This window comes from Macaca mulatta, chromosome 4 (genome assembly GCF_049350105.2).
Source record: "Macaca mulatta isolate MMU2019108-1 chromosome 4, T2T-MMU8v2.0, whole genome shotgun sequence".
Lineage (NCBI taxonomy): Eukaryota > Metazoa > Chordata > Mammalia > Primates > Cercopithecidae > Macaca > Macaca mulatta.
In genome coordinates, this window is record NC_133409.1 from 44,563,812 (window position 1) to 44,577,864 (window position 14,053).

At 40.4% G+C, this 14,053-nt stretch overlaps 1 long non-coding RNA gene across 2 annotated transcripts in view; it reads right to left on the reverse strand.

The window, feature by feature from the left end:
* Positions 1-394: 394 nt before the first annotated feature.
* Positions 395-14,053, reverse strand: part of LOC702175 (uncharacterized) — a 39,421-nt gene continuing 25,762 nt past the window's right edge. The window contains exons 4-5 of one of the 2 annotated variants that reach the window (XR_003728829.2): positions 8,407-8,513; positions 395-2,954 (exon numbers count right to left, since the gene is read on the reverse strand). This is a non-coding gene — a long non-coding RNA (uncharacterized LOC702175). Of the gene's footprint in view, positions 2,955-4,021; positions 4,633-8,406; positions 8,514-14,053 lie in introns of those variants that run through there. The other variant, XR_003728828.2, reaches the window with a different exon arrangement.

Below are 14,053 nucleotides of genomic sequence, written 5' to 3' on the forward strand. Positions count from 1 at the left end.
TGGTACGAGCTCAGACTTTATAGAATCAGACCTGTGACTGATATCCCAGTTGTACCACTTACCAGCTGGGTAGCCTTGTATGTTTACTTTACCTCTCTACAGCGTATGTTATTTATGTATGAAATGAGTCTAATACTCATAGTAATCACCCATAGGAGTTTTATAAGGATTAAGGGAGATAACCCACATAATGTGTTTAGCACAGCACCTGGCATACAGCAAGTTCTTAGTGATGGTAGATATTACATTTTTGTTATAGTTAATAAATGTAAATGTGACCAATTCTTCACTGTCATGTGTTTTCAAATTCTGAATATTTATGTTTTATTGTAGAGGGTGTATTTTTTGTCAGAGAATTATAAGACTAGAGGGAAAGACTAGTAACCAAATATAATTTTTCAAAAGTATAAATTTTATTCTCTAACAAGGCACATCAGAAAATACTGTGAAAATTTACTCATATTTTATAAAATTTATAAATATATAAAATACTGATGAGCTAAATGTATCTATTTTGTACTGATGAACATGATTTTATATATTATCATAATCATTAATAAAAATTAGATGAATTTAAAAGTCAGTTGCTTGGAGGTTAGTAAAATATTGAAATGACTGAAGTTGAAGATTTGTTACCACTTAACATACACTTATTTAATACCAAATGTTTCACTGTGGAGGAATAGCTGAGAAACCAAATGTATTGACTAGAGTTTATATGAATGTTTCAATATAGCTGCTCTTGCTTGATTATGTATTTAAAAATTTTGTTTTTATTATTTTTTATTTGTAAAATAGAGACAGGGTCTCATCATGTTGCCCAGGCTGGTCTTGAACTCCTGGGCTCAAACGATCCTCCTGCCTCTGCCTTCCAAAGTGGCATGAGCCACTGTGCCTGGCCAATTATATTTTTTTAATGCCTAGTAAAAATCCATTATAAGGTACATTTTTTGCATTACCAATTAACTTGCATGGGAAAATGTGTGATCCACAGCAGGGCAAGACTTCGACCAGCTAGTTTAGGATAAAAGCAGATACAGTCAAATGAATCTTACTGGAACAAATAGGAAAGATATTATTACGATATTCTGCATCCAAATGGCAAGAGATGACACCATTTTCTGAATTTACTTCAAATAAATATCCTGCAATGGAATCAGCCTCCCCAGGGACCTCTCTGGACTCTGAGAAGTGATTAAAGGGACTGTGTGGCAGTCATGGGCATGCAAGCAGCTGTGGCCATCGAGCTGGTTCTAACAGGTCAGTCCTGATGAGAACTCCATGGTGGAGAAAATAAATCCTCTAAATTCCTGATGGGAGGCCTTTGACTTTTAATGTGACAAGTGATTAGTCAGGTGTATGTGAATAATCATTATATGGGAAACAACACCAGCAAAACAAAACCCAACCCAACTCACAAATGCAAAAAATGTCATGTTTTCAAAATAATGATGTCCAGCCTGCCTTTTGCAAAGGGAAGAAGCACAGGAGTGGGTTTTACCAAGACAACACAGTGTTCTTATTCCACCAAGTGGAAGAAATAAAAGTAAGGAATTTTCTGGCCCACATCCAATCACTCAACCTCTGTTGACTGGGTCCAGATCTGCAGATGCCTCAGGCCACAGAGGTATTTGGCTGGACTCCATGTCTGTGTAGAAGGACAAAAGTCTTGCTATTTGCAGATTGTGTGGGTAGCAGAAGTCATGTCAATGATGATGATGGTGATGATGATCATGATCATGATGCTTTTAGTTGAGTGTTCTCTGACTTTTTGATAGCTATTTGCACATAATTTTTAATCTAAGGATCTCAGGTAGATCTGGTAGTGGGGTTTCCAGGGGCTGTCTTGTCTCTGAGAGAATGCCCTTGGTGTCAGTTGCCTCCACCTACCCTGGGCCATGCCCAAGCTGAAGGCCAGCGGCCAGCATTTTGCTTAGGTGCGAGGCTGTTGCATAGCAACTTTCTGTTCAAACATGCTGAGAACGGATTCTGATCCTTTTTCCAATCTTCTTGAAGACAGTCCCCATGTAGGACACTGTATTAGCGCAGTGCCCAGCCATCCTGACTATCTAGATAGGTTCTCTGTACATGCTTGGCTGCTGCTTCTTGTCAATGAATACATGAATGACTCCTTCATGCAAAGAGCAGCTTGCTACTTTTATCTTTCTCTCTTTTTTTTTGTTGGGGGGAGGGGAACAGAGAGGATTAGGAATTTGGAAAACTCCTTAGTACATTACTGGTAGTTGCTTTTTATTCAATAGAAGACATGATCATTAGTATAATTTCAAATAGTTCCCAGCTCCAATCCTTCCTTTCTGTCTTGTTTCTATAAGGATCTCCCATTTAGTTGACTTCTCCATTCCCAAATTTAGACGTGAGAATGAGTCCCTTAAGCAAGTCTTCCGGAAATTCCGGAACCTTGAGATTTGGTGCCAAGCCTAGGATTAAATTGTGTTTAGAATGATTATAGCTGTTGTTCCTACAAACTCATTTCAGGGAGAGAAATGGAGATGTCTGTTGTGTGACTTTGTACTGGGTCATCTTAGTTAAACTCCATTTCTCGTAATCACTTTCGTTGTGGCTCCAGGTTACCTTTAGGCACAAAAAAGATTTGAACAAGATCTGGAAGAAGAAAGTGAAGCAGCAGCCATATTTTGCCCACTGAAGGTGGATATAGAACTGTAGGTGCAATGGCAGATCATGCACACTGATGATGATCATGAGCTCACATTGTGGACCACTAAGACCACAGCTCCTCCAGCAACCACGGATGGACCACAGCTCCTCCAGCAACCACGAATGGACCACAGCTCCTCCAGCAACCATGGATAGACCACAGATCCTCCAGCAACCATGGATCTTCCTTTGGCTTCTCTGAGTCTCTAGCCTGATATACGCACAGCTCCGTGATACAGTGTGTTGGCTTTACCATGCAGATGTCCTCATCGCTGATGCTGAAGGGGATGAAAGACAGATGTGAATTCCAATTTGTTCTCATGGGTTCCATTTAATTCTCTCCCTCTCTTTCTCTTTTTTCTGTTTTTTCCTAATAAGGAGTCTTGTTCTGTTGCCCAGGCTGGAGTGCAGTGATGTGATTTCAGCTCACTGAAACCTCTGCCTCCCGGGTTCAAGTGATTCTCGTGCCTCAGCCTCCTAAGTAACTGGGATTACAGGTGCATGCCACCATGCCAGGCTAATTTTTGTATTTTTAATAGAGATGGGGCTTCACCATGTTGGCCAGGCTGGCCTCGAACTCCCGACCTCAAGTGATCCACCCGCCTTGGCCTCCCAAAGTGCTGGGATTACAGGCATGAGCCACCGCATTTGGCCCAGTTTATTCTCTTAAGCTCTGGTTTGTCCTTGCACTCCCGCACTGACAACCAGCTTTCCTTCCTCTTGGCTCAGGTCCACAGCCACTCCATGCCCATACCAGTCACAGAAGCCACAGCCTTATGTAGACTTTTCCACTAGCTCCCATACTAGTGCTAAGAATTGAATCCCTATTTTACATTGCTCACAGTGGTTCTGCTTCTCTCATTGAACCTTGATTGATACACCCATTCTTATCCTAAATGAATACCAGCATCCCTTTTAAAATGGTGGCCCTGGTGTTCAGCTGTTCTTTATACTCTCTTGGAGACCACCAACTCTGGGGGGGGAAGGCATGAAGATCCTTTTCTGTATTTCATCTGGTATGTTAGCTGAACTTGTAAACTTGAACTTGTTTCATGTAACTCAAGTATACTATCCACAGGAGAGAAGTAGCGAAGGTTTATAGGGAAAAAAAATAGACAATCCATTGCCATCAAAGAGACTGAATGGGGAGGGCAAGCATACACACAGGTGCAAATATTAAAGGACTGATTAAACACCTGAAGGCATAGGCGAGATGAGGAAAAGATGAGGGGAAGGTGGAGGAAACAAAGGTAAACACAAGTTGTGAGTACAATAAATGTTTGTTGAATGAATGCATGAGAGGTGTTTTGACATTTTAATAAAAAGCAAATATAACAAGAATATAATATTATTTTTTAATCTCCTACTTTCATAATACCCCAATAAAACTATTTTAATTTTCAGCTATTATTCTTCATCTCTGTATACATTCATCAAATACTCAGAATTGCAGTGCAACAGCTTTTTGTAGTTTCTTTGTTTTGCCCCAATTATTTTTTCACATATATATTTTTTTCCATTGACCTGGGAAGCTATGATGACTTTTAAGGACATTTTAAACCTCTGTTCAAAAAGGTTTTATGTTTTCCACTTCAACTCCTGCTTAGAATGTTTAGTTCTGAGAGGGATCTGAGCTGTTTTGGAAATCAGTCTAACAAACGATTGTGAAAGCAGTGTGTAGCCAAGGTGAGTCGTAAAAAGTAAGAGCTGTTGCTAAGGGAACCACTAGAGAAATGGTGAGGGTATAAACTTTGCTATCATATTTAAATTTCTTGCCAGAGTTCTTGTTTATTGTACTTGAAAATTTAAACAGCTCCAGTTAAGACAGAAATGTCCTGGGGTGATGGACGTGGTCTGGCAGAGGCCATTGTCACAGAAGATAGTGCAGGCTGCTGGAAGGAAGGGAAGGAAGCTGTTCCTGCCCGCAGACCAAGAGCACTTTCTCGACCCAGGAATCTGTGAATTTGAATGAGATTTTAGTTTACAATTGGGAAAAATCACCTTTGTGTGGCTGCCCAGGTCCCTCTCTACCTGGGTGCAAGTGTTTTGTTAAGGTGGCTGGGCACAACTTTTATGTATACACACACACACACACACACACACGCGTAGGAACACAATTAAATGCAACCTTACATTGAACTCCAGTACCTTCAATTGGTACAAATGGAGCTGCATTGATTGGTTTGTGAGTGAGGTGACAAAATTTCTCACTCTTGGCCTTCACCTCACCCTTACTTCCAACTCTACTTCTTTACTGCTGCGGTCCCTGAGGCCCATGTGGCTATCAGAAAAATAGCTTGAAAAATGTTAGTTTAGGACCACTTTTATTCACACTTATGAGGACATTGGAAGCTTTAATTTGTGAATCAGAGATTTTGCATTTCTTTTTCCTTTTCATTAATCTCTTGGTAATAATAAAGATACTATAAGAGCAGGCTGGGTGCATTGGCTCACGCCTGTAATCCCAGCACTTTGGGAGGCTGAGGCGGGCAGATCACGAGGTCAGGAGATCGAGACCATCCTGGTGGTGAAACTCTGTCTCTACTAAAATTACAAAAAAACAGCCGGGCGTGGTGGCTGGCACCTGTGGTCCCAGCTACTCAGGAGGCTGAGGCAGGAGAATGGCATAAACCCGGGAGGCAGAGCTTGCAGTGAGCCGAGATTGCTCCACTGCACTCCAGCCTGGGTGACAGAGCGAGACTCCATCTCAAAAAAAAAAAAAAAAAAAAAAGATACTACAAGAGCAAAATCTTCCATCATTCCTGTAATGTGCCAGGCATCGTGCTAAGCACTTTACAGATAGCAGTTCATTTGATCTTTCCAACAACCCTATGTGGAAGGTTCTACTGTAATTCATGGATTCTAAAACATTTTTCTCTCACATTTTAGCATTTGTGAACTTAGAATGTATCTTACTTTTGATGGTGTGACATAGTTTAATGGGAAGCATTTTAAAATTTCTTAATGAACCATAACATAATGGTGTGTTTTAAATGACAGCTTAGATTCCATGAAATGCCATCTTAATATTCCCATTTTACAAACGGAGAATGAAGGCACTGAGAGGTTCAGTAACTTGCCCAATAATACACCTTGGCATCCTGGCTCAGCAGTATGCTCTTTTCCAGGCATTTGGCCTGGGATTTCCCCTGTTTCTCTCTGAATTAACATTGAGGGTTGCTCCCTGGGCCTCAGAGGTCCCCTGCAGTTCTGACACTGGATTTCATCCATTGGGTGGAGGGCTTCCTGCAGGCAGACACCCCTGGCAGGGTTAACACATCAAGCATTTTTCACTCAATTGTTAACACTGCTGGAATTTGCTTATTATATTGCTTTTCCAAATGACAACCAATTCCAGAACAGTCCTTTGGAGATGAGGCACAGCTGAAGTTTTGATAAGGGAAAAGACTGGAAGGATCGATGGTGTGCTAGAACTCATTTCAACTGGCTTGGAAGAGCTCTTGCCAGCTGGTTGTTTGAAATCATTCTGCCAATAAAATTGACCATAGTGGAACTATTTACATCATAGAAACGGTCAAACATCATGAATCAAGACTTTTTTGTTTGTCTGTTCTTTTAGCTTAGAAATAATTTTTTTGGAGGGGATAGCCATCCAATATCTGTCCTTTCTAGAGAGCAGATTCGGAAGCACATCACTAGACAGATGCTCAACCATCTGATTCCCACAGAAAACCTCATTGGTCAAAACACAATGGTGGGAGGAAAGCAGGCAGAGTCAGTGTGAGAAAATGAGCAGAATCCGAAGTTTTCAAAATAGTCTTAATGTCAAATAATTTCAATATTATTACAGTTAGATCTTGTGCGTGTGTGTATATGTTAATTTAATTCATGTTATCATCTTAATGTCATTATAGATAGGCGAACATTGACACATACGTTATCCATATGTGTGGTGCTGTAGAGAAATAAAAATTATCCAAGGAGCGGCCAGGTGCAGTGACTCACGCCTGTAATCCCAGCACTTTGGGAGGCCATACGTAGCAGGCAGATAACAAGGTCAAGAGATTGAGACCATTCTGGCCAACATGGTTAAACCCTGTCTCTACTAAAAATACAAGAATTAGGCAGGCGTGGTGGCAGACACCTGTAGTCCCAGCTACTCAGGAGGCTGAGGCAAGAGAATCGCTTGAACCCGGGAGGCAGAGGTTGCAGTGAGCTGAGATGGCACCACTGCACTACAGCCTGGTGACAGAGCGAGACTCCATCTCAAAAAACAAAACAAAACAAAACAAAATTAGCCAAGGAGAGAGCACTGCTCACTTTTAATCTTGTCCTCCTTGCTAAGAGAAGGAAAGGCTAGCGAGCTATTTGCCAACGGCAGTGAGTGGCCAACGGAGCTTCCAGGATCATCTAAGTGTAGCCTAGAAACAATAAATATTAGATCTTAGAGGGCAGTGATCACCATGTAAAAAGTGATAAGTGTATGTTCATTGCTGAGTTGAGCAATTATGGGAGTTCTCATACAGTCACATCTCTTCCATATGAATTATTTTGTTATTTTTTTTCCTCTTTGGTAATTCTCAGTAAAATCCACGAAATGAAAAGAGCTGTGGGCTTATCATGAGAAGGAGGAAGGAAGTGAGCAGAAGCACAGGCGGCCTCACTCTCCTCAGCCTGAAGACAGAAAACCCCAGGGAACAGAATGGATTGTGGCAAGGTTAGAAAGAGACCCAAAGCGACCTGAGATCTCAGGTGTTTGGCAAAGAGGAAAGGAAGAGCCTGGAAATAGGCTGGGGTTTGAGGAGAAGTTGTCGGGGCGAAGAGTGAGGGGAGGGAGCTTGGGTCCTCAAACAGGAGCTCTTTGGTCATCTTGGGGCCACAGAAGTCACAAGACACTGTTGGGTATTGATGGTAGGAAAACAAGACAAGGACGGGTGACCCCAAAAGCTGACTGGGAGAAGGGGTAGGGGTTATGGTTGCCTTACAAACAGCAAAGGGCCTGCCCATGTCTCATTTTCAAATTGGGCTATTTTAGAAAGAAATATCTTTGTGATTCTCTTCTGTTTAGAGCTGCCAAGGATTTAGTTCAAGAAAGGTATCTTTATGGATGTTAGGATGGAAATGTTAGCAGTTGGGCTCTTGGCTAGCTCAGAAGGAGGGGCTTGGCTTTTTAGGGTATAATGTGAGGCTGGACAGCAGCTTCTGAAATAGCCTTCCCTGATACCTGCCCCCACTCACGGAGAAGGGCTGCTCACAATTTATTAACAAATATGGCTCTTATTAATAATTCTTTGAGCTAGCAGAGCAATCCTAGCTGATTGAAAATAATTACCAACCTCTCCAGTTGATTAAACAGCACATTTGGATTTTCATTTATATCATCATTTTGATTGAATGATGTGTGTGTACGTGGGGCTGTGTGTTAACAAGGTGTCTCTTAAAAGTAATAATAAGTACTCAATGAGAAAGAGTTGCATATTGCTCAGTATAAAAGCAAAAACAAGAAGTCTAAGGCAGGTGAGCAAAAGAACAAAACCGGGACCTAAAATAAATTATGAAAGACAGACTGTGACAGAGATAAAGTTTCATGGGACGCAAGTGATAAACACATAGAAAAATACTTATGACGTTCCAAGCATAGCATCAGAGGATTGAAAATTCTGGTCAGCATCAACAAACAAGCAGTATAATTAATCTGGAACAGAAAGAATACCACAGATGTTTAAAATTATTTTTTTTTTCTACTGACTCAGTCTCCTGCATACTTACAAATTGAAGCATGTAGATTAATAGCTCCTGAGGTTGACGCCCAACGGGCCCAGCTCCAGGACTGTGTTTGCACTCAATGACATCTTCTTGGATTCACACTGTTTCCCCTAATCAGGATATAGAATAATTAAAGCCTAAACTCGTTTTGTCTCACAGTGGTCACCCAAGTGTGTTCTGTTAGAGATTCACTCAACAAGCATAACAAACAAAAACTCCACCAGAAACTGCTGCATCTCACAGAAGGGGTGCAGGCTGCTCTTCTTTGCTCACATAACTTAGTTTAGAGCAGCCTCATTCACAACACGATAGTGCTAACTTGCTTCCACCTGGTTCATTTGAATTCGGATTTTGCTGCAGGTCTCCATCTGGTTTAGTTCCACAAACTTTAAATGCTAGAGAAAAGATTATGCAAACGTGGAAGTTCATAACACCCTGAGGCCATTTTATTTCACAACCTTGAGGAGTAGGCAAATGTTTTCCTGGAGAGGTAAACCAAGTCACCAAGCTGTTCTGTTGATGGCTTAACATTTCCTATCAAGTCAGAGGCAAAACAAACATGAAAATCTTGGCCAGAATTGAAAATTCAGCAGGTTTGTTAGAGCGCTGCCCTCTCTTAAGCTGGCTTTTTGTTTTTTACCTGCAGTGCTGGTTAAACATGAAATTTTTCTGAAAGGGCAGGGAAAGGCAGAGTGGTCCATATGGATTGGAAAGAGCCGGCTCTGCTGAGGAAGGCCTCATCTCAGACCCAGCAGCTCTTCCTTTAAAGAGCGCTGGCTTCTCGAGCATGGTGGCTCATGCCTGTAATCCCAGCACTTTGGGAGGCTGAGGCGGGCGGATCACCTGAGGTCAGGAGTTCAAGACCAGCGTGACCAACATGGAGAAACCCCGTCTCTACTAAAAATACAAAATTAGCCGGGTGTGGTGGCACATGCCTGTCATCCCAGCTACTTGGGAGGCTGAGGCAGGAGAATTGCTTGAACCCAGGAGGCAGAGGTTGTGATGAACCGACATCACGCCATTGCACTCCAGTCTGGGCAACAAGAGCGAAACTCCGTCTCAAAAAAAAAAAAAAAAAAAAAAAAAAGTGCTGGCTCATGGAGCTCCAGGGTACCCTCACCATGGATTGTGCAGATCTCTGAGTGTCCCAAGTCAGAAACATGGCCACCCCACCAGGCCCTTTTTAACCTGGATAATTCACCCCACGCCTCTCGTTGGACCCACCAAGTCTCATATGGGGTTGACACAGGCATCAGCCATCTCACAAACACTGAAATTAGATATAATTTACCAAACTGTGAGGTCCTGGATAAGGCCTTATATTCCTTTGCTATGAGTTTGATCAGGAGCAAAATCCTTAGATCTCTTTCTGTTTGAACTGTTATAGAAAAAAATATCTTTGTGATTCTCTTTTGTTCAGAGCTGCCAAGGATTCAGCTCAAGAAGGATATCTTTATGGGTCTTCAGGAGATTTTGGCAGTCAGGCTCTCGGCTAACTCAGAAGGAGGATCTTGGCTATTTTACTAAATAGGTTAGTCAAATAGAATACGGAGAGAAGACATGCAACTGTACTAAAAAGACAATGTTCTCTGCTCTAAAAATTGTGTCTTCACAATTTAAATGTTATTTTAACTTAGAAATGCATTTTGTCCACATTTACGTTCAAGATGCAAAAGGTATTCTGACATATATACTTACACACACAAAGAAAAAAGTACTCAAAGAGAGGCTGAGAAGTCATCTGTCCACTTAGTAACCAGAATAGAAATAGAAATAGAGAGCAGGTACAAAAATAATTTCTCAGAGTCTTTGGCCTACAAAAGATATATTTGGTTGTGCCATGCGAACTAGCCCTTCCCCCGTTGCCTGTATATCCCATCTTAATAATTCCCATCTCCTTTTATTCTTCCCCAAGTCACTAGGCTAAGAGAATGTTTCTAATTATCACTAACAAACCCACTTAGGTTATGTTTACATAACAATAAGAAAATGTTTCAGGGAGGAATTAACTATTGCACTGGGGCGTAGGCATTAATTTCTTCATGTAAGATCCAGTTCTTCTTTACTGAATGTTTCATCAAATGTTTATCTCAAACCAGTAGGCTTAGCCTGGTTAAGGGGTGTTTTCCACATAAAAGCCTCCTGATTGGACAAAAACTGGCCTCACCCAGGGTGTCCTAAGATGGTCTTATCTTTTAACACACTTTCTGACTCCTTTTAGACAAAAGAAGGAAACTAAAACAAAATTGGGGCTAACAATCTGGTTAGGAAGATAGGACATTAGTATTAAACCAGGGACAGATATGCTTGTGAAAATGAAAGAAATGTAAAGGAGAGAATCATTAAATTTCATAACAGAGCTGGAAGGACTTAAAACTAATCTAATCTTCCTTATTCTACAGATGTGGAAACAGAGAACCATGCAGAGCAAAGCGACTGACCACATTTTTTTTCTTTCTTTCTTTTTTTTTTTTTTTTTGAGATGGAGTCTCGCTCTGTTGCCCAGGCTGGAGTGCAGTTGAGTGATCTCAGCTCATTGCAACTTCTGCCTCCTGGGTTCAACCAATTCTTCTGCCTCAGCCTCCCAAGTAGCTGGCACTACAGGCGCCTGCCATTATAGCAGGCTAATTTTTGCATTTTTAGTCGAGGTGGGGTTTCACCATATTGGCCAGGCTGGTCTCGAACGCCTGACCTCTTGACTGATCACATTTTCTAAAAGCACTGGCCTATGGTTCAAGAGCTAATGTAAACATTTCAAGGCAGATTTTTCTAGATATGCTAGAAAAAAAAAAAAACTCATACAATATTCTCTTGTATTCAAAAATCCAATCATTCATATTACAGTCTTTTCCCATATTTCTCCCAAATTTCTCATGCTGACGTTCAGGCCAGGTCTAATTTTTGGTAAACTGCCTTAGGTGGGCAAATATTCCAAGGGAAGGACCTAGAGTCTGCCCCTGAGTAGAGGGAACCATACCTGCAGCCCCTGGGTAGAGGGAACCATATCTGCAGCCCCTGGGTAGAGGGAACCATACCTGCAACTAGAGATAAACCACTACAGCTGCCAACGTAGGCCTTTGTGCTTAGTAATTTGCCCATGACTTGTAGCTAAGGCTTCTTTAGCACACAGGAGACAGAATTCTAATCAGGACTATGTTTTCTGGATTTACTATACCCCAGCTCAGTCTGAGGGACAGAGAGGAGTGGTTTTGTTTTGATCACTTTCATTTGTGGTAGTCTATGCCTGCCTCTTGCTCTTTCAACAAATCCATAAGATTCCTTATTCTCCTCTTTCCTCTTTTTTAAAATCTTAATTTCCGAGTCATTTCAAGTTTGCTGTTTTTCGATTTTCTGCTCCACCCATCCTTCACCTTAATCCTCTAATCCCATTCAAGCAAAGTAGTAAGTTATTTTTCTTCTTTGTTTTCTCCCCGTAGTTTTCTACTTTTTAGTTTTTTAAAAATATCTTGGGAAGTTTACCCTTTTTGCCAAATGTGAATTATGCTCATGGACATTTAAGAATTCATCTTCTAGTTTTGATGAGGCTAAAAGACTATGGTTTCTTTCACTTTGTTTTTTTTTTTTAATCACTAAACTTCTTGAAAGAAGTCTACACTTGGTCTATACTTAGTGTCTTTACATCTCATTAATTCCTCAACCCAATACTGTCTGGCTTCCACCAACATTACTCAATTAAAAATACTCTCTGACCAGCATCCTCCCAAGTGGCCAGTTCAATGGCCTCGCTTTCTCTTGTTATCCTACTTGACATTTTATGCAACATTTGACACGGTTGACCAGTCCCTCCTTATTGAAACGCTCTTCTTTCTCCGCCTCTTTTATTTCACCAGCCTCTCTAAGCTTTCTTCTTGGGCTTCCTTTGCTAGTTTCTCCCACCCTTTGATGTTGTTTTTCTAGGGGATTGATTTATGGTCAGCTCACACTGCACACTTCAGCCCCATTCTAATTTCTTTAATAGTTCCATAAGTATTGATAAAGTTCTGTGGCTCTTAACTTCTCAGTTGAAGTCCAGTTCATATTTCCTAGGGCCTATAGGACATCTCCTCTTATTTTCTCTGAACAGGCTGTATTATTATTATTATTATTATTATTATTACCACTATCATGATCATCATGATTAAATTCTCCACCAGTTTGCACATGCTGTTTTCTTTGCTTCCTACATCCTTCTTTCACCACACCAGCTTGGAGCACTCCTGCTAATTATTCAAGACCAGCTCTCCTGCTATCTGTTCTTTGTCACTCTTAGGAAGAGTTAGTTGTTATTTCCTTTCTTCTTTTTGAAGCATTTTGATAGAGATAATGACTTACATTAATGGAATTCTTAGGTGCCAATTGCTGATCTAAATTTTTCACACACATTATCTCATTCTTTCTGCCTGGTAGCCTCTGATAAAGTTACTCTACCAATTTTGGATGAGGAAACTAAGATTCCATGTAGTAACCTGACCAGGATCCCATAATAAAGTTTCAATTCCAGAGAGTCTGAATAACTTCCCCAAATAATAGTAGCTAACTTTTACTGACTGCTTACTTTGTGCGCGGATTTTCTGTGTTACCTCATTTAGTCCCCAGAACAGTTAGGAAGGAGTATAATCATGGTACCTATTTTATAAATGAGGAAATTGAGGCATAACTTGCTCAAAACTGCATAGCCTATGAAGTAGCCAAGTCAGAATGTACTTTGTATTATTTCTCTCGATGACAAAATTTCCCAAATTGTTCTATGAGTAACCCCTTAGGTGCGTCCATCTTGCACGCTTCCTTCAGCTCCTTGAAGGCCCAGATGATGTCATTTTCAACTCTAAAACCTTTTATCTAGTCACAAAATACAAGTTTGATAAATGTGGAGAGAAAGAGACAGATAGACAGACTGGCTATTGTTGTCTTTGGGTTGTTTTTCTAGGGCAACCGATATGCACCCACTTTATTATATGTTTTCCATTGCAAATTATTTGTTTTGTGTAGCATTATGAAGTCTAATGTGAAAATGCTGTCTCTGCAAACTTTCTTTTTGAGTAAAAATAGTTTCAGTTCCCAAAGGTAAAATAACTGCTGCCCTGACAATCTGTATCTGCTTCTCTCCCTTTAGCAGTTTTTTAGCTGTTGTGTCCAGATGGAAAGTTTACTTGAAAAGACCCTTATCTATTCAGAGATAAATACCACATTTCACAGAATATAAGCTGACAACAAATTTAAGTCATGTCATAGTTTGAAAGAGGACATTTTTTGTTGAGTGAGACTGTCTCCATCTCAGGTACTTGACAGCTCTATTAGTGTTTGTGAAATTACAGAAGTAATACATTATATTATAGAAAATATCCAAAATACAAAATTGTATATAGTAAAATTTTAAAATCCTCCTTTGCTATATATCCTCAATTATTTTCCTTCATTTGTTTTGCTTACTATACTTTTTCTAGGCATTATAAACACAAATGTGCATATATACATACATGTTGAGTTTTTTAATTTCATAAATTGAGATCACGGTATACATACTTTCTTTGGCACATTTTTCTTATAACAATATATCTTCACATGTCTGTATTAATCAATCTACTTCAATCTTTTTAATGGTTACATAGTGTTCTATGCTAAGGAATGCATACCCTGTAAACCAATTCCA